This window comes from Myotis myotis, unplaced genomic scaffold (assembly GCF_014108235.1).
Source record: "Myotis myotis isolate mMyoMyo1 unplaced genomic scaffold, mMyoMyo1.p scaffold_m19_p_14, whole genome shotgun sequence".
Lineage (NCBI taxonomy): Eukaryota > Metazoa > Chordata > Mammalia > Chiroptera > Vespertilionidae > Myotis > Myotis myotis.
Window position 1 is genome coordinate 30,831,068 of NW_023416318.1, and position 25,706 is coordinate 30,856,773.

General features: G+C 47.9%; 1 protein-coding gene across 3 annotated transcripts in view; it reads right to left on the bottom strand.

Annotated features, from left to right (window-relative positions):
* EPAS1 (endothelial PAS domain protein 1) overlaps positions 1-25,706 on the bottom strand; it is an 80,711-nt gene that overhangs the window by 34,042 nt on the left and 20,963 nt on the right. The window lies entirely within an intron of this gene.

Below are 25,706 nucleotides of genomic sequence, written 5' to 3' on the forward strand. Positions count from 1 at the left end.
GTTGCATAGCCTCAGTTTTCTCATCTGTAAAATGGTCATAACAGTACTTATACTCCACAGAGTTTTTGTGAGGATTACGTATGACAATTTATGTAAAACCTTTAGCATCAGGCCTATCTCCACTGGAAGCAATCAATGTTAGCTAATGTTAATAACAAATCTGCCCATGAAAGGACGATCATGAGAATAAAAACATTGCCAAAGTCTACAGTACAACCCAATCTTCATAGAAATATATAGAATAGTTCTTGTATATTATATTGTAAAAAATCTAGAAAACAGAATAAAATAACTATTATTCTTATAGCTATCACATGTACAGTGCTTACTATATTCCAGGCACTGGTTTAAGCACTACTACTGTAGCTTCTTTAATTCTTACAAGTACCCCTGCAAGTCGTCTCTAATTTACAGATGAGTAAATGGGTCCATCGAGGCCAATTTCTCTGCAGCTTCTCTGCAGGTACCTGGGGAAGTGGGGCTCAGCACCAGCAGGTGGGCCCCAGAACCATGGAGGATCGATTGTCTTGTCTCTCTATAGACTAATACGGTAGCAGTTTTAGGTTGGTGAGCATATGGGGATTGTTTTTTCCCTTCGTGCTTATCTGTATTTTCTTATGTTTCTAGAAAGAACATGTATTGTGTGGTTGGTAAACAATTTTTTTTCCAAGTGTCCAGTGCAGTATGGCCCTCAAGGCCTCATCCAACCGGCTCCAGCTCACTGTCTCTGTCCTCCCGCCTGAGATTCCAGGCCAGGGCTGTGCTCCTCTTGTCTGGCTTCACCGCCTCTAATCTGGACAGAAAATCTGTATTTTGGGATTCGTGGAATGTGGACATGCCTTTCAAACCCTTCAGGATCGGGGGCAGAGGCACGGCTTTGACTTTACAACATGTTTCATTTTAAAAAACAGAACATCCAGCTCCCTGGATGGATTAAGCACCATTTGCCCAGACGGCAGAAAGAATGTCCAATAGCTGTTAATGGTCAAGAAGAGCCTTCCGAAAAACTGTGAAAAGGGTGGAACTGTTGTGGTTTTTTTTTTTTTCTTTCTTGTCCTATCTCTCTTTTATGTTTCCTTCACCTAATCCCTGGTCCCTCCTCTCCCCCCGACTTCCAATTCCCAGAACTCCCTCCCTTGCACCCCACCCATCACCACCCTCTAGGATCTGCCTCAGGATCAAGTTGCTTTTGCACCAGACCTTTCGTGACAGTTTGCATGTTAGCTTCTCCCACTTGCATTTTAGTTCTGACCTCTGATTGTGGAGAAAAAGCAGCTGTGCAAGGTTCGCAGGCATCCTGGCACAGGAAGTAAGGGTGGGAAGGGCACAGGACACTAAAACTGTACACATCACCCTGTATGTCATGAAAGCCAGTGTCTCGAAGATGCTGATTCCATTCTCCAGCACCAACCCTGGCAACCCCAAGCAACATCAACACGTGACCAGTCGTCAGGGGCACCTAGAGAAGCCATCCTGGGGTGGGAAAGGTCCCCAGAACAGGCTGTGACATTAACACCATTGTGTGTGTGTGTGTGTGTGTGTGTGCACAGAATGGCCCTTCGCCATTGCCCCTTCCTTAGAGCGAAGAGCAGATGAAACAGAGAGAGAACCAGGAAGGGGAAAAGCAGTCTGGGGTCAGTGCTCTGTCTGGTAATGGCATTTGACATTTGGGTCCTACCATTTTCTCTGGACCTGCAAATATTCATTGACACCTACTTTTGTGCCTGGTGTTGCACCAAGTACCTTACAGATATTACAGCATTATAATCCTCCTAACAACACAATATGGTAGGGTTTTGTGAGCACAATTTACACATGTGGAAACTGTGGCTCAAACATAATATGCAACTTGCCCCAAATCACAAAGCAAGTGTCTGCATAAGCCCTTGGAGATTGTTAGTGAGCAAGGCGCTTAGAAGTCCTGAGGCACATGGGTGCTCCCTGTCTAATTCCATCCACACAACCATCTTGCGAGATGGGCAAGACAGGAATTGCTGCTGTCCCCATTTCACAGATCTGGAAACTGAGCCCCAGCCCAGTTAAGTGACTTACCAAAAGGCATCTAGCTGATTAATGGCAGAGCTAGGGCTAGGACCCATCTCTTCCTAGGCCGATACACTTCCCACTGCTTAATGGTAGGAGACAGTGGCTTTAGCAAGAAATAAAGAACCAGAAACATCTTAACATTTAGAAAAAGAAAGATTGAGAATCTCACACAGCCTTTTGGTTTTTAAAAGTCACGACTCCATTTTAGCTACCTGGTTTTTAGTTGCACTTTGGGGACTAACATGACTTTAATGAAGTTATCTAGTTCAACTTGACACAGCCCAGAGTTATCTGCCTAATGTTAACTCTGGGAAGAGTCAACACTGTCATGTGTAACACTGTCATGATTTCATTAGCAACACCGAAGAGCAAGTATAATTAATGCCAAGCGTGAAGGTAAGACTCCCCCCGCCCCTAAGCCCAACCACTGCATATACAGTCTACTTCCTCACACCATCTATCATGGGTTAGGTCTCTTAGCAAATAGAATAGGGGACTGAAAGTTAGGAGAACTGATGTTTTAATATATTGGCCACAAACTATCTAGCTATCTAACTTTGGACAAAAAAAGCCCATTCTTTGTGCCCTTATGGCCTCATTTGTAAAATGGGAGAGATCTCATGCCTTATTTGTAAGGATCAAATGAGATGAGCGTAGAAGGTTGGAAGTACAGGTGTACCTCGCTTTATTGCACTTCGCTTTATTGTGCTTTTACAGATGTTGCGTGTTTTTTGTGTTGTTTTTTTTTTTATAAATCAAAGGCAAGACCCTCCACAAGCAAAGCTTACGACTTACTTTATTGCAGTGTTCTGAAATGGACCCACAATATCTCTGAGGTATGCCTATGCCAGAAAGCTCTCCACAAATGGAAACCATCATGACAGACAATAACGATTCCGTTATCTGGCTAATATGAGTATTAGTCACATTCAGACTTTGGCCATCATAGCTGTTCTTCATCGCCAAACCGCCTCAGGGCTGGAGGCATATTTGGGGTCAGGCTGATCTTGACCAGTTCTTTGGGTCATGTTGCTGAACCTTCTTCAGTCAATGAGACTTTGTTTCCTAAAATACTCACACTTTATTTTCGCTCCCTAGATGGGTTCTAGAATTAACTGCAATAGACCAGGTTTTTGTTATTTTTTAAAAAATGACCATTCTAGACACGGCATGTTAGAATATTCTGGTTTCTTGTAAAAAGATATTTTATCCTAAGTTTTCCAAATCCTCAGAAAAGACTCCGAAATGTATTTCTTACTCCGCGTTGTTCTTTTGACAAAGTTCCTGCATCTGTCTTTCTTGTGGCCTTGCTGTGACCACAGGCTGGTCTTACACGATATTTTGTGTATGGGACACGCATCGTAAACCGGCCCTGGGTACCTGGGCCCATGCGCAGACACAGAGGTGTTTACCGAGCTCTGTGCTGGACCCGTGGACCTGCAGGGTGGATAAGAAGTACATTCCTTGTTTTCAAGGAGAATGCATTCTAGTTAGGGAGCCAACAACTTGAAACATTTCTATTAACTACAAAACAAGTACAAACAATACGCTGTATGGGTGGTTAAGATAAGAAGCAAGCTGTGAGTAAACAAGGTGAGGGAGGCAGGGTTTCAGCTGATCCTAGGAGGACACATAACAATACCTTGGTGGTGTTTGCAGGGCTCAGAGAACACTTTTTGTTCCTACCTGTGTTATCTCATGCGAGTCTCACAACAGCCCTGAGAGATAGGAACTCTCATCCCCAAGAACTGGGGATTCAGAGGGATTGAGTAACTTGTTAAATTAGATATTGTCTCAGGCCTAGTTCATCTGGGTCTCCAGGATCAAAGGTTTCTTCTCCACCGGCAGCAAGGAAACGGTTGCTTATTGGATGCCTTCGAAATGCACGGTGCTGTGTTAGATACTTGCCCACAAATTGGATGTTTGTGTACAGGACAGGAGGGAGAGGAGGGTTAAAGCTTTGAAAAGAGACAGTGACATCAAGATTCCACGGGGGCTGGGAGGAGACTCTGTCCTTAAGTGAGCACCCACTCACACGGGGAAAAGACCTAGACATCAGGAGAAGGACTAAAAACCCATCTCGGAGTTCGAAAGGGGAGTAAGTAGGAAGAAGGGGAATCGGTGCGGTGGGCTCCGCAGGAGGCTGCCTCCCTCTCTGCAGAGGCTGGGCTGGGGTGGTGGTGTCAGAAGGGACTCCCTAGTGCTCCCTAAAAGCTGCGGGGCCAACCTGCATGTGTGTCTCTCTCCATGGAGAACAAGCAGTTTCTATCTGTATTTTTTTTTCTTTTACATCTTAATATACACAAATTTATAGTTAAGTCCCCCGAGTTGGAAACTCAAAGTCTGAGACATCGGATCCCACCAGAGGGAAGTATCCAGGTGAGAGCCAGGCAGCCCATCAATAGGCAAAACAAACAAGTCCTAAAGCTCCAGCAGGTATACGCTACAGTTCAACCAGACAAATCTCTTGGTCTAGGCTTCGTCATCTTAAAAATGTCTCCTTAACCTCTGGGTCATGGCTCCAAGATGGCACCATTAAAGCTCTTGGGCAAGCTGATCCTGGTTTCTGGCTTCCAGGTGAACACAGCCTGGCGGGATGTTCCGGATGTCACCAGCTGCACCCACGGGGCTGCTTGCTTAATTCTCGACTGTCTACTGACGTTCGGTACGATCAGGACTGCCCCACGTAACACCTGGGGGCCATCAGGGTGTCAAAACTGTATGTCCATTACCTATAAGGTTCGATGGCTGAGGAGCAGAATGGGTTACGGGTCAGGGGGAGAGGCTGAAGCTAATGAAACCATCTTGGATGAGTCTATTGGTTGGTGGTGAAATTCTAAGCGGGTACCAGTGTGCAGGAGCTGTGAATGGAGGAAATGAGGTCAAATGCAATGAGGAGGAGCTCCCATGACCACCGCACGCCCCCCCCCCCCCAGCCCCCCATGAGGCTGCCAGAGGGAGGGACACGCCAGCTTCAGGTCCCCGAGAAGAGAATGAGTGGCTGGCCCGCACACCTAGGGGGTGACTGCCTCGTGGATTAACCAAAGCCAGTGCTTCTCAATCTTGGCTCCTCACTGGAACCATCAGAGGAGCCTTATAAACTGACGCCTGGGTCCTTTGTGGATTCCCACGGAATAGATCTGGGGTCCAGCCTGAGCACCAGGGGTTTAAAGCTTCCCATGTGATGTCCAGGGCTGGGAACCGCTATGGCAAAGCAGTCAGCTTTAAGATAAAACGCCCCCCCACCTTTTATTCTTGGTGGAAGGCAAAGGAAACTGATACTGATTGAGCCCTGGGGGCTAAGTGCATTCCCTAAACCATTTCATCTGACCCTCATTTAAAATACGCAGTCTTTTTGCCTAGCAGTGGTTTGCAACTTGAGGCTACGGCTTATAAAACCACAGGTTTCTGGTGCTGTGGTCACACGTCTTTGGAGGACTGACACCCAGCCTGCTTCCTAACCCTAACCACACTCTTTCCCTCTGAAATGCACCATGTCCGCATTCACTTTGGCCAGCAAGTTTGGAGTCACCACCAACAGCCAGTCATTTATCGGGGAGCTTGTGTGCCTATCACTGTACCAGATGCTGTAACTGACAGAGAGAGGCAGAGGTAAGGAGGCAGCGATTTGAATGGCTGCCACAGAAAAAGCAGCTGCCCCTCAAAACAGCCACCTCAGGAGAAGCTACAAACTTCACTCCTGCGAAGCGGTCGATGTGCTAAGCATTTTGGGGGGTCTTTTTAGAAGTAGTTACAGAGCCCCACAAGAAAATCAGTCATAATACTTCATAAACCATGCTTCGTTTTAAATTCCGAACAATATTCTCCCGTTTACCCACCCCGAGGATGGAATTTGGTTGTTTAAAAGAATAAAATGTGCCCTCAAAGATAAGGCCTTGCCACAATGGAAGGTTTCCGAAAGAATGGCCTTTGGCTCTGCGGGCAATCCGAAAGGCATGGCAAAAATGTTTTAGAAGAGGGAGTGTTCTGGTGACCAGCTCTCTGGAGACATTCTGATGTCATCCAAAGGCAGTAATGATCAGCAGGGGGATCTATTATAAAGAGGAGGAAAGGGCATCAACATAGGCCCGTCAAAATGGAAGAAATCTAATTCAGGAGGAACTGGGCAGATCAAACCAACCTGGTCTCAGCCCTGAAAGAGACCATGGCCTGCTGGGAGATAGTAATACTACAGGCTAGCTAGTACATCAAACGTCCTAAAGAGGGGATACATAGAGGAGGTGAGGGCTGGAGTGGCTAAAACAGGAATGGATGTTTGCACTGACGCCTTCCCTGGATGAGGAATCCTGAAAGTGTCTCATACCTCAACCTCCCCACCTCCACTCCTCTGGGCTGAGCCCCAGCTCCCTGTTCACTCTGTGCCCCTAGAGGGAAGGCCTGGACTACATTCAGAGCTGACAGTAATGTCTGAGGCCCACCCAGCATGGCCCTCTAATGGTCAATTCTGCTTGGGGCCCACTGGAGATGCTTATCTGGTGGCCTTCTCTGCTCCAGGCAGCCTCGGAGAAGAAAGCAGCAGATCCAATTACTGCGCAGTCCCATCGGTACTGCCCATCTGGCCCCAGATAACCCAGCTCCTTCCATAATCAGAGGACGTGTGCAGTCCCCAGCCCAGCTGGGAGAAGCCGTGCACGTACAGGAGTAACAGTGACAAACTGTCCCTATGCTTAGCTTCACCAAGCCCAAGCATTAGCAGGTTCTCTTTGTTCAACCTATTAATGAGTAATACCACTGTAAGCCTGTATCATTCATTATAAAGTGCTTGACAAGTAGATCCGTAAATCTTCCCAGTAGGATAGAAAGAGCAGATATCATGTCACCCATTTTAGAGATGAGGAAAATTGAGGCTCAGAAAGGTGTGGAGTTGGAGCAAAATCCTTGTGCTCTCTTTTAAGAACACACAAATAGAGAGCTCATTGCCAACCAGCACTACACCTACCACATAATTGGAAATGGGCCTTCATCATGCATTACCATCTCAGAACCTTGTTTATCGTAACAGATCATTTCCTTTTTTAAAAAAGGCTATGGTATGGGTGCCTGGCTAGCTCAGTTGGTAGAGCATGAAACTCTTAAAAGAAGGCTATGGTGGGAACAAGGGTAATGCATATCTAAGTAGGCAACTGTGAAAATACACAAAGGTATAAAGAAAAAAATTGAAATCCCATTGGATTTATGGCTTTTTACTTAACATTTTATCACATTTCAAAGAATTCTTTAAAACACATTTATAACAGCCAGCAATATCATGTTGTGTGGGTGGACCACAATGCACTTGACTGTTGTTCAGATATGGTTTCTAAGTCCTAGCTGTTATAAATAACACTATGATGTTCACCTTTTATCAGGTGATGCATTTTAATTTGTTCTGTATAATAAAAGATAACACGTATCCAGCTGCGTTACTGAATGTGGAGCCCCGGAGATGGAGATGCAGAGACAGGTACGGGGGAAGGGAAGCACTCAGGATGTGCACACCCTCTCAGCAGCTTTCTCTGCCCAGTCACCCCCGCCCCACCCCCTTAGGCTTCCTCTTTCCCTCCTGCCATGTCCAGGTTACAGCATCTGAACAGGATGACCAGCTACTGAAATTGGGGAATCCAGGTCTGCGAAGGTGACCACTCTTTGTTGTTCAATGTTTTTTCCAACTGTCGCCATCTCACCACACCCAGGGCATTGACAGAGGAGACTCGATGGCATCTGCACCCACGAAAAGGGGAGGACAGCCAGTAGCCACAGCAGGCATGTGCCTATCTCTCCATTGCTCTCTCTGGCCTCTGATGCCTGCTACTGCCGGACCCCTACACTGTGCAGACCCCGGGGGAGGGACCCCTTATCCCCAGCCAGCTGACAGGCTGCAGCTGCGGCTGGGAAAGAGCCACATGCAGCACCTGCAGACTGATGATGAACTCTCATCGCACTGCCTCTGCTTCCATCCCGAACCATCTCACAAGGAAGCTATGGTCCCATCCCTGCTTTACACAGAAGGAAACAGGCCCCAAGGACGTCAGTGACATGCCCAGTGTCACCAAGATGGAGCCAGCACTCACACCGATCCTTTGACTCTATATCTAATATTCTTAATTCAAATTGGGCAGCTTTTCCCAAAATGTGCATAGGCAGTCCCTCTTGTAGGGTCAAAAGGTTTAGCTGAGCTGGATTTATCGGGGCGTGGGGCGGGGGGGAGCCCTCTAAGGATACTCCTGGATGAGCTCTTGATCTGGGAGGCAGCAAAGGCGATATCTGATCACCCTCTTGCCCTAGGTCAGCCCTCAATGGACTGACCAGGCCCAGTAGAGTACTTTCTCTCTGCTTAGAGATGCTTGTTGTTGTTGTTGTTGTTAATCCTCACCCAAGGATATTTTTTTTCCTTGATTTTTAAAGAGAGAGTGGGAGGGCAGGGGAGAGAGAGAAACATCGATGTGAGAGAGACACATGGATTGGCTGCTTCCCACACTCGGCCCTGGGGATCAAGCCTACAACCTAGGCACATGCCCTTGAGTGGAATTGAATCCAGGACCCTTCAGTCCATGAGTCTATGCCAGTGATGGTGAGCCTATGACACGCATGTCAGAGGTGACACGCGAACTCATTTTTTTGGTTGATTTTTCTTTGTTAAATGGCATTTAAATATATAAAATAAATATCAAAAATATAAGTCTTTGTTTTACTATGGTTGCAAATATCAAAAAATTTCTATATGTGACACGGCACCAGAGTTAAGTTAGGGTTTTTCAAAATGCTGACACGCCGAGCTCAAAAGGTTCGCCATCACTGGTCTATGCTCTATCCACTGAGCCAAACCAGCTAGGACTCACTAAGCCCTACTTTGATGTCTCCTCCTTCGCATCCTCCCCACCACTATCATCTCATCCCTTATTTCTTAAAACTCCATCTTCGGGGCCAGTTCAAGCTCTACTTCCCCCAGTTTCTTCCCTGGCCACCCTCACTTTCTCTCCAAGGTGCTTTCTTCCTGTGTTACTCACTTGCCTTCATTAAAGGCCTCCCTGTCTCGCTGGCTTTTCTAGGCAAGCTTGGTGCCCTGGGGGGATAGGCCATAGGCACAACATCCACTTCTGTGCATCCATCACAGGACTTGGGCCATGGCAGACAACCTGGGTAAATATTTGCTAATTGATCATAAAAACAATCCAAGTGTGCCCTTTACTCTTCTCCTTTCCCTCTCGGGAGGAAAGAAAAAGTGATCCCAGCGGGCTTGGCCTCCATCCCCAGGGCGGGGCCTCGCTGCTCTCCCGGGAGCTGCAGCTGGGCCAGCTTAGGTTTCAGCTCTCTGGCGCACCTCTTCCCTTCAGTGAAGAGTTAAAGCACTGGGAAGGCTTCTTCTCACTTGGAAATCTCCATTTCCTCATGCAGCGTGAACAAGAGAACATCTATGGACAGAGGCTGAGCGAGCCAACTGCACAGGGAGGGGACTCGCTCTGAATGAGGCTGTTCTAACACCAGCCAAGGCAAGTCATTAAGATGCCATCCCGGAGGTGCAGCCCCCAGCGTCACCTCTAGATATCCCCTGATGCCCTGCCGGCAAAGGGATGAATGGTGAGCACAGAGCCTAGTGAAAGCAAGCTCTTTCATGAGTCGGGGGGAGAGGACCTCTGCAGCCCCCACTTGAGTGGGGGTTGGGTGCTGCAGAGGAGGCAAAAGCAGAGGTCCTCCTTTCTCCTACTACACCTCCCCCGCCCCCCCCCCCACCACCACCACACTGAACTAAAATTAATCCCTGATTTATGCAGAGTTGCCAAAACAATTGCTCATCAAAAGGCAACCAAGGTGGGGGGGGGGGGTGGGGGGAGGGGGTAATAACATTAGAGAAAGTATGTGCGATGCCAAAAATAATCATCGTGTCATGAGAAAACAGCCGGGCCACCTCAGGGGCCAGTGCTGGGTATATTCAGGAAGGAGGGGGCAGAAATTCCCCTGGCTGGCCATGTCGTCAGACATTCTGGGTGAAAAAAAAAATTTAAAAGCCATAACTGGAATAGGCAGAGAGACCTCTTTTCAAGTACAGAAGAATATGATTTTAAGGGTCAGTTCTCTCTCTTTATTTCAGTCTCTTGAATTTCAAAGGAAGTAACGTTTGTTTCATCTTTTCATTGGGTCTGGTGCTTAATCATATGCTAATAGTGAAATACCCTAGGATTGGCTTTACTAATCCTAATCTGACGCCAGACCTCAGGGGCCTGGTATTTAAAGCATTTCCAAATGCGAGAGAAAGGGTGGGGGCACACACAGGAGCTCTCATTCTCCTGCCCCCATTCCACAGCCCTGTCTCCCTATTTAAAAAAGGAAGAGAGAAAGCAAAGGGAAAGGAGAGAGAAAAGAGCCGGAGAGAAACTCAGAGACCCTTTCCCCTCCTGGGCTTCCTTTAGAACCCTGATTTCTAGCCTATGTACATGGCCACAGTCCAGAGCTGTTCCTGCACATTTAGGAAACTACGTTCCATTCCTTCGTAGAGGAGTCATCAAAAGCCACGGGAAATGCCAGGAAGTCTTCCCCAAGTTACTATCACACCCTCAAATGATAATATGGAGCAATTTGGGATGTAGAGCTGTACACCCCCCGCCCCTCCCCCCCGCCCCCCAGCAATAGCTTTTTTTTTCCTTCCCTCTCTACTTATTCAACAAATATTTACCTCTTCATGTGCTGGGGCTGTCAGGAATGGAGTGAGACCTGGAACTGGGAGGTTGCAGAGAAGTGGAGAGTGAAGTCCTAAGGGACAGGCCTGGTGTCAGTGATGCGATGGGAGTGCGGGGGGAGGAAGAGGGGGGAAGCTCCGTGCTGGAGGTGGGGTTTGAAGAAGGAGCAGATATGGGGAGGCCATCAGGAGAGCAGGAGGGACAAGAAGGACAGAGATGCTGCTGGGCATGCACAGGGAGGGGTGCCAGTGGTCAGGAGACGGGCTGGAGGGCAGGGTGCAAGACAGGGAAAGTCAGAGTGGAGAGAATTCAGTCAACAAACACCACTGAGTATCCACAAGATGCCCAGCGCAGATGAGGGCCTTCAACAACGAAAGGACTGGTAAATGAAGTCAGAGGATCTGATGACTGCCTATGCCATTGATTTGCTGGTGGCTGATGTGCCAGGTGACGGGCAGAGCAGAACCCAGCCTGGATCCCTCTTCTGCTGGGGGAGCACGTGTCACACTGTACAGCAAGTATGAGAAGCCCTCTCGCTCGCCAACAAAGCCCGGGGGAGCGAGTTCCTTTGCTGGGAGCTCTAAATATGGCAGCGACCCCTGGGCCGCCACAGGCTGGAGCTTCAGCTCAGCCCACAGAGACCTGAGGGAGGCATTCTTACTGAACAGTAACTCCTCAACGCGACCCGTGGGATGAAAAGCAAACTTCACCAAGGGCACACGCCTCCTCTGGCTCCAGTCCTGTTTTATTTTCAAAGGCTTTAGCCCCAGTCCTCCAGCTGTTTCCCCTTGCCCCTTGCCTCCTTGACTGCTGATCAAACAGAACACATTTCCAATCAGAACCCAGGGAGAGGAATAACTCACCAGTCTACACCCCCTAACCCCCCAAACCATTTTGGCATGTCACTCCGGGTTTAAAAACAGGAGTGGCTTCCTACTGCCCCACATTGAAGTCCAACATCTAGACGCCCCTTGAGGTCTGCCAGTCTCGACCTTGCTTTCCAAACCGAGCTCCCACAAGCCCGTAGCACCCTACCTGCTCCAGCCAGCCTACACTCTGCACGGACACCCTCCATTCAACACTCCCATCTGCCACCCAGGGACCCCCTCCCCCCAGAAATCCAATCCTTCCTTTCTTACATTCCAAACACTGTGCTTTCAGAACCAACATAGACCCACCACCTCCACAGAGGCCTTCCTGATCACTCTACCCAGCCCACACTGACCTCCCCTCCTACCCGGGCCCTGAACACCTGCCTGGAGAATTGATCTAAACCACTTAACTGCAAGGGAGCATCACTTCATTATTCCTTATCCTCGAGGTCTTCTCTGAGGGCACAAAATGTCACATTTCTTACGTATCTCAGAGCCTGGCACGGTGCCTTACCCCAGCAAGGACAGTTTCGTCCAGCTCGTTCAGATACAGCCAGTGTGGAGGGCTGGAGTGGCCCCGGCTGCAGGGTTAGGATCGCAGAGTTAAAACGCTGTGGTGCTTCCAAAGAAAGCACCAGAGAAAGTGGGTTAATGAAGAGGAGTGGTAGTGGCTCATTCATCACTAGGTTACCTAATATCCGGAACTCCGCACTGTCCCCAGGAAGCTGATCCCCATCCCCTAAGGATGTTTTCACACAGAAGTTGCTGGCTGTGCCGGCTGCCCTATTGCAGGGGGTGTTCAGTGAGCCAGATGCCAGTCAGCTTTCACTGAGACTAGAGAGCAAGCCTGGACGGGGCGGCCCCTCCCCCATCCCCTGAGGAGACCAGGGAGGTTTCTGCCTCCGATCCCACCTCCTGACACAACAGAAGAATCTGTTGCCCAAAACCACCCGTTGCCCAAAGCCCTCACATCGCATGTGTAGATGTTCTTCTTGCAGCAAGATTTCTGCCAGGGAGGATGCCAGGCCTTGGCCAGGGTTGCACCCTTGGGTGCTATAACATGGAGGTGAGAAAATGAGTCAAAAAAACAAAACAACAACAACAAAAAATCACCACATACACATCACAAAAACACACACATCAAAAACAAAAACCACTAAACACAAAAATCCCAAGAAAAAAAACATCAAACAAATTAAAAGCCTAATGACAACCCTAAAGGTCAGCAAGTGAGGTTCAAGAATGACCCACTTTGGAGTAAACACTCTTCATTAGCCCAAAGTTTAATGGTTAAAAATCTAGCCCCCAAACCTCAATCCTAACCTCCCAACACACACACCAGCCCGGGAGGGGGTTAATAGACTCCAGCTGCTCTTCTTATCTGGCTAACGTGCTAATGGCAGATCTCTGCTACTGAGATTCTATCAATGATTGCTGCAAATCACTTTTATTAGAGATAATGTCATTTTTACTTCATTATCCAATCCAGCAGTCAAAGGGAAAATAAGTGGATAGTTTTTCTTTGAAACGCCAGCTCTGTCCATTAATGCTGAGGGTGACAGCAAATTGAAACTCTTGGCCACACTTTTCAAAAGATTTTGGTCAATTAACCCTGGGCAGGTAGCCCTCTGTTTCCTGGACCGAGCAGAGCACCCCCAGCAGCCTCTGCCCCAGCGACTTGAAAGCAAAGAAAGGTTGGTTTCTGTGTTTGTGCCTCTGGCTGCCCTGACTGCTCAAGAAGGGACCGAGGTTCCACAGCGGCCGTCCTGCATACCCAGGTCTACCGGGCAGATAAAACACTTGTATCATATCCGGGCAGGCGGGCGCAATGTTAATTCTACTTTGAGGAAAGCAATAATTAGCATGTGAGTCAGCAGCAGAGAAAGACTTTAAGCCCCAGAAAAAAAAGCCCCAAAGTCCCAGAAGCCTCCAAGACTGCCCCGTGTTCCCTGAGGCGATTTACAAGACTAGCCCGAGAGTGGTTGCGCAACTCCAGGGGCTCTCGAGAGCCGCCTGTCAGCTGTGCCCGGGACGCTCCGAGTTCTGCTGCCGGAAAAGGTTCATTCCTCCAGAATCAACTCAGAGATGCTCTTTCTGTGCCCCTGCTTAGTGCCTTCTCCTAAGTATTTTTTTAAAAAATATATCTTTATTGATTTCAGAGAGGAAGGGCGAGGGAAAGAGAGATAGAAGCATCAATGATGAGAGAGAATCATTGATTGGCTGCCTCCTGCACGTCCCCTACAAGCCCGCAATCTAGCGTTGTGCCCTTGACCAGAATCAAACCCAGGACCCTTCAGTCTGCAGGCTGGTGCTCTATCCACTGAGCCACACCAGCTAGGGCCTCCTAAGTGTTTCTATCATGCCAGAGTTGCTTTCCTTTCATCTGCTGATTTCCCATGGCCTCAAAGACTGGGACCAACTTGCCCTCTACCCACTGCAGCCACCTCCCACAACTCTGTGGCATCGAGAAGCAAGGTCTGAAGCAACCAGGGTTCTAAAAAGCCGAGCTTGAGCTAAAAGAGCACGTACTCCTTTGCATTTTAACATTTTTGCAAGAAATGAGGCTCTCTGGAATTAATATCTCATCTGGTGTTTGTGTTCAGTGAGCCTTAGCTTTCATTCATTCATTCGTTTACTGAGTGTCTACTCTGTGGCAGGCACTGGGGATACAGAACTAGGAGGTATATACACTAGGCTGCCCTCACTGAGCTGTCTGACAGCCTCGTGCTGGAGACAGACAAGCAGACCAGGACCCGGGGCCAGAGGGACTGCCTGGGCTGGGGGCTCAGACTCTTCCTCTGTGACCCAGGACAAGTTACTTCAGTCTTTCTAAACCTTCGTGTCCTGCAAACAATTACTCTATGAGTCCCTGCCTCCTAGAGCACTCCTGAAGGATAACTGATGTATATGGGTAGCCGTCTCAGAACCGGGCCCGACACATGCCTGGCACTCGGTCATGTGGAAGCTATTGCTGCAGAAATCAGGAAGGAGAGCTTGGGGAGCACAGAGCATAGCCACCACCCGAGGCGGGAGAAAGCGGGCCTCATGCCGGGCTTTCCTTGTAAGATTTTAAGGACACACAGGAATAGCCAAGACAGAGGCAGTGAAAGGGCCAAGAAGATAGAGCGGAATCAGGCACGTGAGGCCTGTTAAAGCGGCACTCGGCTCAGGTTTTAGGGGTGCAGGCCTTTAGCAGTGGGGGCTGATCTCCAGAACCAAGGCTGGGACCATCCCTCCCGAGGTGTCCCAAGGTGCCCTCAGCCAGGAGCAGAATCCTGGGTTAGCTGAGCCATGGGCAGCCCCGTTGAAGCATTGCTTCTGCTTTTGCATTTCTTGGGCTTTGACAATGAGATGATTGTGCGGTTATTACAAGAAGTGATTATCTCCATGGGCACTGAGCCTGTTTTAGCGCAAAGACCTTGCCTTGCCAGAGCCAAGGCTTCTGAGGTCACAGCTAAGTTGCCAATTCTAGGGAACCTCCGACAAACCCCAAGGCCACCAGGCAATCTGCTCTTTGCAGGCTGGCTTGTTTTATGTATTTATTTATTTTTATTTGTTTTTATTTTATTGATTTCAGAGAAGAAGGGAGAGGGAGAAGGAGAGGGAGAGATAGATAGATAGATAGATAGATAGATAGATAGAGAAGCATCAGTGATGAAAAAGAATCACGTTGGCTGCCTCCTACACACTCCACCCTGAGGATCAAGCTCACAAACTGGGCATGTGCCCTGACCGGGAATCAAACCGTGACCTCCTGGTTCCTAGGTCGACACTCAACCACTGAGCCAGGCAGGCCGGGCCAGGATGGCTTATTTTGGAAGATCAGTGGCATGGACATGGGCATGTGCTAAGCATCTCCATGTGCCTGGCTTTGTGTGCAGGGACTGGAGGGAAGAGAAAGGCAGCCACTGCCGCGAGGCAGTAACAGCTCAGAAAGGATCTCGCACGTTTCTGGATTCCATAAGCCTTTTCCCCGAGACCTCTGTGGGGACAGGAGTGCCTGGCGCAGTTCGTGCCATCACCGGGTGGGAAGCAGAGAATTTGTTTGGATCTGCCATGATTAAAAGCATTAAGATGGAAACTTGGAAGAAAAGGTTCGAGAAAAGGAAAACAAAATCGTACTGGTTTTTCTGCCACAAACACAGGGCAGCCACAAATGCTCTGGGACCGCGATCGGAATACGCTCAGCAGTTACACATTCTTAGTTGGACTGAAGTCATTCTGGGAATGATTCACCCTGATGCCTATAGGCGAACTTCCTGGCTGTGGGGCATAGATAATTAGGGAAATGAAAATGTGTACTCTTTCATACGGGGCATGCAGAGGCTATACAGGTAGCCAGTGGTATTTTATCTTTAGGAAAGTTTTCTTTTTTTAAAGAAATCTTGCTATTCTTATTATTCCTTAGAAAAAGAAATAGAGATGAGCACACAAACAGGCAAGGTCTCCAGGAAAAAGGCCTGGTCCGGGTGAGTTCCTGGGTCCTATTACTTTTAGCTGCCAGCTTCACTTGAGCATCTTCCTGATCTTTTCTGGCCCGCCTCGCCCGCCTACCCCCCCCCCCACCCCGCCTTCCCTCAAACTAGGAGAGCCTACATGCCCCTCTCCTAGCTTGCAAGGATGGAGAGAATAGGGGCTGAACCCAAGGAAAGCAGGAGCATTCTAGAAACGGGACCTCCTACCCGGTTGTTGCCTAGCACCCAGATGTCTAGCGTCAGCAGCCAACCCCAGGTCTCCGCTTTTGGACATGGTCTAATCCGCCAGGAAGGATTTCTAGAACTGACCTTATTAAGGAAAAGAAATGTCATATGTAACTGGACTTAAAAAACCCAGGAAGCTCGAACACTCTATCAAGTTCTTTAGACTTTTTCTTTCCTCCATAATCCTTGGCCAAGTTCAAAGGTGAGCCCTTTCCCAGAGACTCCTTAGGAATAATGTTTATTTCATACATTTGGAGGCTGCAAAGTTTGATTCCATCTTGCTTATTTTTTTAGGTGGGGGGTTGGGAGGAACCTTTTTTGTGAAAGCAAAGGAGGGGGAAGGGGGAATGAGACAAGAGTAAAATCTGAGAGAGAAGAAAGGGTGCTTAGAATAGGGCCTGGAAAGCAGACTCCAGTTCTGCCCGTTTTTCCTCTCTGATTTTCTCTGAAGGGTTAGAACGGCACGTCGCTGTGCCTCTCACCCCTCTGAACCGGCATGACCCCATCTGGCCTCCCTGCCTCTGTGGGTGCTTACGTGACGGTGTGCTTTGATGGCAGATATGATATGTGCTTGCGCCTGCACAGAGGGTGCTACGTGAATAAAACGCACTGACAGGTGTGACCAGGGTTTCTGGGCTCTTCACTGTGAAGCAGCAGCAGAGAGCTCTGTGAGGGTTTGGGGTCTGCTCCTCTGGAGTCAGGATGCCACCGCTGACTCGGGGGGCGAGTGGGAATTCTCAGTCACTGGTTCAGGCCAGGGATTTCATGCTTGTGCCTCATCTGTCATTTCCATCTCATTTCTTTCCTGCAGAATAAGGCCCCAGACCTATCTGGTGACTGGTTGGTGAGGAGTAGTGGGAAGGCTGTGGCCCACCTGGCCTCTCCTCACCCTTCAAGGCCCACTCAAGCCTCGCTCACCCCCTGCACGGTGCCCTCAGTTGCCAGGCTGGGGTGACCTCACTGTCGACACCACTCGGAACAAGCAGCAGTCTCTGCCAAGCACTGTGGTCTCCTGTCCCTGGTGTAGACCAGGGTCACTAGTGGCTCAATCTGCATGTTGACCTTGAGGAACTACGGGATAGTCAGGTGGCAGGAAACATTTGAGGCTGTTGCCAAGTTTCCTCAAAACCTAAATTCAAACCCTGCTGGGAAGAGAGGCCCTGCAATCCCTACAGTGGGGAAACCGTAGGGAGCAGGAGAATTCATCTTGATAAGGAGGGCTCAGGAGGCAGGAGGCAACAACACTGAACTCTAACAAAGCTGTGGCTGGCGCTGGCTGGTGTGGCTCCGTTGGTTGGAGTGTTAGCCCGTACACCAAAAGGTCGTGGGTTTGATTCCTGGTCAGGGCACATATCCAAGTTGAGGTGCGATCCCAGTCAGAGCATGTGTGGGAGTCAACCAATTGATGTGTCTCTGTCTCTCTCTGCCTCTCTCTCTCTCTCTTAAAAGAAAAGAAAGAAAGAAAAAGAAAGAAAGGAAAGGAAAGAAAAGCTGTGGCTGGAGGGCTCTACAGGGCGCCTCTCTGTGCTGCCCCTTGGGTGGGGGTGGGGCTGAGAACATCACCAGAATGCTCAGGGCAGTTCAAAGCTGAAGTGCGCAGAGCACTGGGTTTTTCCACCATTTTCCACCAGTCATTCAACAGGTGAATTGTTTTGTGCCTGTGTTGTGCCCGACACTATGTTCTACTAGGATAATCATCCAGGAATCCATGAGAAAAACAACAACAACAAACAAAAACAAAACAAAAAACAGTGTAAGCCTCTGTATAGTTTCAGACAACACTACTGCTTTGGGCAGGGAGTTTTATAGATCTTGTCCCATCTAAATTCTAAAAAGATAACTGGCATTTTTCCACCATTTAACTTAAATATTAATGCAATGTTCCAAGCTTCAGCATTCTGGGATTTGGTAACAAATCTGAGGTCTTTGTGGTTCTATGTGTTGGATGCATGGTTGCTATCAAATCTCCCGGTGACGCTGGTCCACTGTAAGCTCTGTTCCTAGTCTCTTACCACCACACCACCAAGTTTTAACTTCTAATATTCTTTAATTCCCTAATAGTCTCCTGAAGAGTACTGGCCTCTCCTTACTTAGATTAAAGCTTCTGGAGCGCTGGGACTATGTATTCTCCTTTCTCTTTTGTTTACCAGGCTCAGCACAGTACTGGGCACACATCAGGCACTTAATACATCCTGAGTGACAAAATAATCGCATTTTGGAATAAGCAAAATGTTAGCATTTATCCAGTCCAATCCAGTCCCTTTCATGTCCAGATGAGAAGACTGGGACCTAGAGGTTGCCAGTCACTGGCCCAAGGCCAGCACAGGACCTCCTTTCTGGTCTTGGAGCTGAGACCAACTTTATGAACCGCAAGACACACCCTCTGACATGGATACTATAATGACCCCCATTTTACAGTTGAGGAAGCAGAGAGGTACAGAGTGTTTAAGTAACTTATCCAAGATGCCTCAGCTAATAAGCAACTGAAGCAGGGCTTGAGCCCAGGCTATCTGGCTCCAAGGCCTACCATCTTACTACTCTATCCCATTTCTCCTCTTCAGAACCCCCTAGAGCAGTGGTCGGCAAACTGCGGCTCGAGAGCCACATGAGGCTCTTTGGCCCCTTGAGTGTGGCTCTTCCACAAAATACCAACTTCTGCGCATGGGCCACGAAGTTTCAATCGTACTGTACATGTGCACCTGCACGTGGTATTTTGTGGGAGAGCCACACTCAAGGAGCCAAAGAGCCGCATGTGGCTTGCCAGCTGCAGTTTGCCGACCACTGCCCTAGAGCAGTGGTTCTCAACCTTGGCTGCACATTAGAATCACCTGGGAATCTTTTTAAAATCCTGATTACTGGGCCTCATTCCGGAGGATTTTAAAAAGATTCCCAGATGATTCTAATGTACAGCCAAGGTTGAGAACCCCTGGGGGCCTAGAGCCACTTCCCCCACTTCCCTATCATGTCATTTACCCTCTCCTGCCTTGACTGTGATCACCTGCATGCTTGTCTTCCCTTACTCACTCCCCACTAGACTGTAGTTCTTTTTTTTTTTTAAAAAAAATATATTCTATTGATATTCTACAGAGAGGAAGGGAGAGGGATAGAGAGCCAGAAACATCGATGAGAGAGAAACATCGACCAGCTGCCTCCCGCACACCCCCCACCGGGGATATGCCCGCAACCAAGGCACATGCCCCTGGGAGGGACCCTTGAGTCCGCAGGCCAATGCTCTATCCACTGAGCCAAACCTGTCAGGGCTAGACTGTAGTTCTTATGGGCAGGGATAAAGACATCTGATTTTCCTTTAATTCCCGGGGTCTCCAGCCAAGTGCCTCCCCTAGAATGGGTGTTTGTTGGATAAAACTCTAGGAAGACACAAATAAAGTATGCTAGGCTAGGTAAGGCAACCCATTTCTCCCTCCTAAAATGCTGTGCAGAACTTTTAACATGGGCATACCTTAGAGACATTGTGGGCTTGGTTCCAAACCACCACAATAAGGCAAGTATGACAATAAAGCGAGGTGTATTCTTTTGCTGGTGGAGGGCCTTGCCTTCAGTTTGTAAAAACGCAACATCTGTGGAGTGCAATAAAGCGAAACGCAATGCAACAAGGTTTGCCTGTACTTGTTTTCCCTGGGCGGGGGTGGGGGTGAAGGGGAAAGTGGGGGGAGATTGGAATCTACTAGGAACACAAATGCCTTTGCCAAGGCCTCTCTACCCTGGCCAAACATTGCCCAACTCTTGCACAACCATGAAGTCACAGGGGAGTTTCATCCCACAGGCAGGTGATCCAGCCACTCTCTCTGCAGCCTATGGATGCTTTTATGTCCTTATTCTTTCGCTCTGTACATCCTGGCCCCCATACTTAAACCACTCCAAAAAATCTCATTTCCCTTGATATTAGGCAGCTGGCCCTGGAATTTGAGTGAAAAGCAGATTCACCATTCCCCTAACTTCTCACAGTAGATCCCCTGCTGGTGGGAGAGTCAGCAGTGAGGACTGGATTCCACACAGGAGAGGGAACTGGGCTCCCCCCAGGGGCAGCTGGAACCAGGCGGGAACTGCCCCAGTGCCAGACTCATTTCCATTTCGCATTGAATGTCACTCTTTTCTCAAATATTCAAAATAGCACCCATGCTATTCCAAGGCTGCCTCTTAAGAAGACTAACTGGGCCCCATAATTACAGTTTCTTTGCAGGAAGTAATCGCTACAGCTCAGCCATTTTCTCTCTTCAGGTTTTAAAGGGGGTGGAGGCGAGGGGCTTTCACTAACTTTGTAGACAGCTGTTTTCTGTTTCTTCTACATTTTGTGTCCCATTTTTAAAAACAAAAAGCCCTAATGTGGATTCTGGAAAAAACATCATCATAATTGAATTTTGATGTTTTCACCCCATGCAGCAGCTATGGGTAAACGCACATAAAACTTCCTGGAAGTGAAGGTGCACATCTCGATGGAGTTTTCCTGTAGCAGGAACAGAGAAAACATTGATGGAACTCTTCCTCCAACACCTGCTCGACACCACAGCCCGCAGGCCCGATTTCTCATTGAGCAATAGAAGGGCTGACCATCTCCCGCCTAATGACCCCCTATTGATCTTATTCACCTTGAACCTCAGCTGAACCACCAGGTCACCACCAGAGTGAATCAGGCCATCCTTCCCCTGCTTACAGGACATTCTTACCCTGAGACTATTAGGGCTTTGACCACAGGGGAGCCCACCCTTAACGTCTGTCCTATTCCCCCAGCCCCCCGGAAACACCCACATCAGCAGTATCTTGTTTTTATGCTCTGTTTTGCATGCTCCTCTCCCATCTCCAGGGGAAGGGCAAAGCACCCCCCCCCCCCCCCAACCACCACTACAACTATCTAAAAGAATTTCAAAGGACATTAATATTCAAATACAATACAACAATGATTTCTTAGGACTATTTATCGTTTAAGACTCTGACCTAGAGCACCCAGAACCACTGCCCACTGGAAAGCAATGGGTCACCCAGGTCCAAGGGAGCCGCCTTCTCGGTGCCTTCAGGTAGAACTATACTCCTCCCCGGGGTCATCCTTAGGGGATTTCTCTGCTCCACCTGGCAAGGCCCAGCCCACCCTGAGAATAAACTGGATAGTTTTTCTTCTCTTTCCATGTGAAACAAGCTACAGAGCATATACCTAAATAGTAAACAGCCTCTCTGTCCATGGGGAACTTCCCAATCCAACCCTTGGCTCAAGTCTGCACCCACGCGAGGGAGGAAGAAGGACCGCTCGTGCAGGCTGCGGGAGTGGCTCCAGGCGAGCCGTTCTCAGTGCAGAACAAGAACATTAACCGGTTTTGGCTTTCCCTCCCCTGACACTGAACAAAACAGGCTCCGAAAGGAGGACTCTGCCTCTCCTATAAAGCCTTTTATAAGGTGCTGCTAGTTCCCCACTTAACGTAGCTGCTTTTAATACATGGCTTTAAAACTTAATGCAGAAAAACCCTGGCACCCCGGAGTGGCTCAAAGACCCACTTTTCATTCTCACCAACCCCAGGATTGCCCACCACGGGGCATCACCACAGCCAACGTGAGCAGCGGAGGGGATGTGCTTCCTTTTCTTGGGCTCCCAACATCATGCTATTCCCAAACCAAGAGGGATTTGTCCAAGTATGCGTACGATTCAGCCGGGACAGGGGACATCATGAAGGAATTCTTTTTTTTTCTCTAGAGGCCCTATATTCAAGTTTTTAACCACTAAATAATCTGTACTGATTGATCCATTTCCTTTGACCTGCATCACTATGGTCAATGGCTTTCAATAGCCAACTGAGTCACCGTGGTATGTCTGCATGAGACTGACTTTCAACCTCATCAATGGCATCATCGAAAGCCCATGCTGTATTTTGGAAAGATTTCTTGTCTTGGGATATATTATTAGATGAAGTTTCCTTCCACCTTTTGCTGATTGGGCTACCCAGGAGGTCCTATTTAACAAAATAAAAGATAGCATGACTATAAGCATGCCGTATAGAAACACAGGCACTAAGAATGTCCAGAGAAATTAAATTTTCTATAGAAAGGGGGTCTCCAAGGTTAGGATAGTCAAGTACCACAGTTTTTCCTCTCAAAACAACCAACAAGGCAAAACCAAGGAAGGCTCTTCAAGGTCAGAAATGAATGCTCCCTGTAACTACATCCTGGTTTGGCCAGTCAGCCTTAGACCTATCTGTTCTCAGGGTTACTTCCCCCTGCAACATACACCTTCCCTATCCTTGCTCGTTTCAGTGCTGGCACATGACCTCAGCTCCAATCTTTCCCTCAAGTCCATTAGGTGCCCAATTCAGATCTGAAAGACAAAGTCACTCAACACTTAAAAAAGTGCATACACACAAATACCAACAGACACGGACTCACTCTCATATCAGACATACAGGGTAGATGTATACACGTAAGCACATCTTACACGGATGCTAACAATCATTACATTGTTTCTTTTCCCCAGTGTTTTAAAAGAAGATCTGAACTTTCAGGTAATAAATATTTATTGAGAATCTACTACACATAGGCCTTGCTAAGGATGGTGGGCACTTGAGACATATATAAACATAATTCAGCCTGCCCTTGCTTTTAAGCTGCTTACAAACAGCAAATGATACTCGATAGCTCCCTGTACACACAACTGAAACAGACTAAATATTTGTTGTTGGTGATGACGTGGGCCATTCGTCGTGACAGCTGACAGAAACACGCAAAAGACAGTGGTGGGTTATTTCAGAAGATGGTACAATGACACATGACACAATGCTCCTTTTAATCACTCAGGTATATAGTTTACAAGACCCTTGACCTGTGTAAAATTCTGCTCCCATTAACTCCCTTTGGAAAAGGGTCTGAGAGACATAACAATGGCAATGCTTGATATAATTCGTGGTTTTTAGAGGGGAAAAAAATATTCCTTTGATCTGTCCATTTGACTAATTTTCTACTAGTCTCTCACTTTATGAGACTGCAAAGAAGAGATAACTCTAGAAATGCCTTTGAAACTCAGAAGTGCTACATAAACGCAAGGTGTGTCATCTCTGTTCATTCTTATTCCTCCTGTCCATTTGTTAAAAGACCTCATCAAGTGAACACAGTTGTCTCTGGCACCTACTTTATGTCTATTTTTGTTAACAAGTATTGAGCACTATTTTCTATCCATCACTGAGCTTAGAGCCAAATAATGGCTCATCACTTCTGAACAAAATATGGCAGATATAAATTCGACAAATTATGGCAACTTAAAAAAAACCCTCTCCTTATTAATGTCATCTAAATTTTAAACTTCTAAGGGTAAGGGCTCCTGGCTGAGGATCCTGTCTTGCCTGGGTGCTGAAGGAAGGCTCGGTTGATGAGCCAAGAGCTCCCCACGCACTTTGGGACAGTGACGCTTCCTGCAGCTCCAATCCGCCAACCACTTCCCCATGGAAACAGCAGAGGCTTTGGAGTGAGGACCTCCAGCTTCCAATCTGGGCCTTAGCACTCTACCTATACGGCTCGGGGCAAGTCATTTCACCTTTTGACAACTCAGATCCTCCTATAAGTGGGAATAATGTCTATTTCACAGGATTGATGTAAAGCAGTGGTTCTCAGAGCGTGGTCCCCAGACCAGCAGTGTCAGCATCACCTGGGAACTTGGTAGAAAGGCAAATTCTCCAGCTCCCCTCCCCCCCCCCCCCCCGCCCTTCTGAATGAGAAACTCCGGGGAGGAGGCCCAGCGCTCTGACTGTTAAGAAGTCCTTCTGATGTTTGCTGATGTTGGGAACTCCAGCTGTAAAGCAGTCACATAGGAAATTACAAGTCCTGCAGCACTTCTTTTAAAGAGGGATGCCATGTTTTCATCTGCTACCCAGTGACTAGCAAAGTGCTCAATTAGTTCTAAGTTCTTTCCTTCGCTTGTCAAAATACAAGCAGCCAGCACAAGAACCTAGTGGGTGGGGAAGAGGGGTGTGTGTGTGTATTGTTTCAGGGGGCACAATTAGATAGTGGAGTAGTTTAAAGACTAAGAAAACCCTGGGCAAGATGTCTGGGGGATTTCCTCCCCAGGGAGAGGAAAGAGGATGGGCTCAGGCTTCTGTAGCCAATGACGACAATGCTTATTCTGAGGGAAGAGGGACACTTACGCCCAGACATCACGCTAAAGCAGAAAGGATTATATGGGGCAGACCCAGCCCACAGCAGGCTTCCTTCAATCTCATCCAAAGAGTTGCTGTTACTTCGGCCTCTATTTTAAAATAGCTTCACTTGCTCCACAGCACAGACTTTGGAAACAGGTCGACTGAGGTGCCTATACGGTATATAATAATCACAGGGTGCTTCCCTCCCTTCCACCTGCCACTCTCGATAAACATCACTGCATGGATAGTACCATTTCCCACACAGGTACTGACAACAGGGCAGTGATTTCCACTCCTGCACAGGCCATAGAGGCAATACATTTATAAAGGCAAACAAACTGCTCATCACTAGGGATATGCAAGTTAGAACCACAATGAAATATCACTTCACATCCACTTGGATGGCTTTAAAAGAAAAAAACAGAAAAGAATACGTGTTGGCGAGAATGTGGGGAAATTGAAAACCTTGTGTGTTGCTGGCAGAAATGTAAAGCCATATAGCTGCTGTGGAAGACACCACGGTGGTTCCTCAATAAAATTGAACATAGAATTACCATGTGATCCAGCACTTCCACTTCTAGGTCTATACCCCAAACAATCAAAAGCATAGACTAGAACAGATATTTGAATACCCATGCTCCTAGCAGCATTATTCACAATAGCCAAAGGAAGAAATAACCCAAGTGTCCGTTTACAGAATAGATAATCAGAATGTGGTATATCCATGCAATAGACTATTACTCAGCCTTAAAAAGGAATGAAATTCTGCTCTGGCTGGTGTGGCTCAGTGGGAGAGCATGAGCCTGTGCACCCAAGGGTCATGGGTTAGATTCCTGGTCAAGGCTGCATACCTAGGATGCAGGCTCAATCCCAGCCCTGGTTGGGGAGCATGTGGGAGGCAGCCAATCGATGTGTCTCTCTCACATCAATGTTTCTCTCTTTCTCTCTCCCTCTTTCACTTTCTCCTCCCACCCACTCTCTCTAAAAAACAATGGGAAAGGTGAGGATTAACAAAAACAACAATAAACAAACAAAAAAGGAATTAAATTCTGGCAATGCTAAATGAATAAAACTTGGAAACATTAGACTAAGTGAAATCAGCCAGACACAGAAGGTCAAATGTTGTATGATTCCCCTTTATGAGGTACCTGGAGTAGTTAAATTCATAGAGAAAGTAGAGTGGTGGCTACTAGGGAGTTGTGGTTTAATGGATGTAGACATTTCTACACCCTTTCAAGACAAACAGTATTCCCCATCGCTTCGGCTTGCCATGCTCCAAGCACA